Source organism: Mandrillus leucophaeus, unplaced genomic scaffold, assembly GCF_000951045.1.
Source record: "Mandrillus leucophaeus isolate KB7577 unplaced genomic scaffold, Mleu.le_1.0 Scaffold158, whole genome shotgun sequence".
NCBI classification, from domain to species: domain Eukaryota; kingdom Metazoa; phylum Chordata; class Mammalia; order Primates; family Cercopithecidae; genus Mandrillus; species Mandrillus leucophaeus.
This window is the reverse complement of record NW_012101565.1, coordinates 1,893,841-1,894,492: the sequence shown is the minus strand read 5'-3', so window position 1 is coordinate 1,894,492 and position 652 is coordinate 1,893,841.

Below are 652 nucleotides of genomic sequence, written 5' to 3'. Positions count from 1 at the left end.
GGCCCGGCTGCTGTCACCTGGGCGCCCGTGCCCAGTGAATCGGCCTTGGGCGTGGGCGCAGCTCCTCTATCGGGGGGTCTTAGGCAGAGCAGACTGCAGGGTGAAGGACGGCGTCCGGGAAGCAAAGAAACGGGGGTGCAGGGAGTGGGGATATAAGCGCCCCTTGCAGCAGCCTCTCCGGCCGTTCCATTTGTGCGTCCTGCCAGTAAAAGGGCTCGGCTTGCGCCCCCAGTAAATGCTTAACCTACTTATACGCTAGTTAATGGCGTTTTTATGCTCATGGGATAGACGTGAGAATAAGAAAACCTGAATAGAACCCAGAGTCTGCTGCGTTTGCTGTATCAGAACTCACTGTTGCCCTCTGCCAGCTCAGCCCCGTCTTGGTTGTGGGGATCGTCAAACTGGGTGGTGGAGGGAATGGACAGCCAGCCTCTCACAGCCCCCTCGGCCGCGCTGGGTTGTTGAAACTGCCCCATTGCTTTGTGAAGCGAACTCAACTAATCCTGGTTCCCATGGGCTGAACGGCCCGCAGGCCGCTCTAGGCGCCAGGTTCTGCTGCTTGCACCCTTGAGTTAAATGGTCCTCAGGAGCCAGTTGTTTGTGCCCAGGCCATGCATGCCATTTCCACTAGTTATTGTGATTGTGTAGCTGA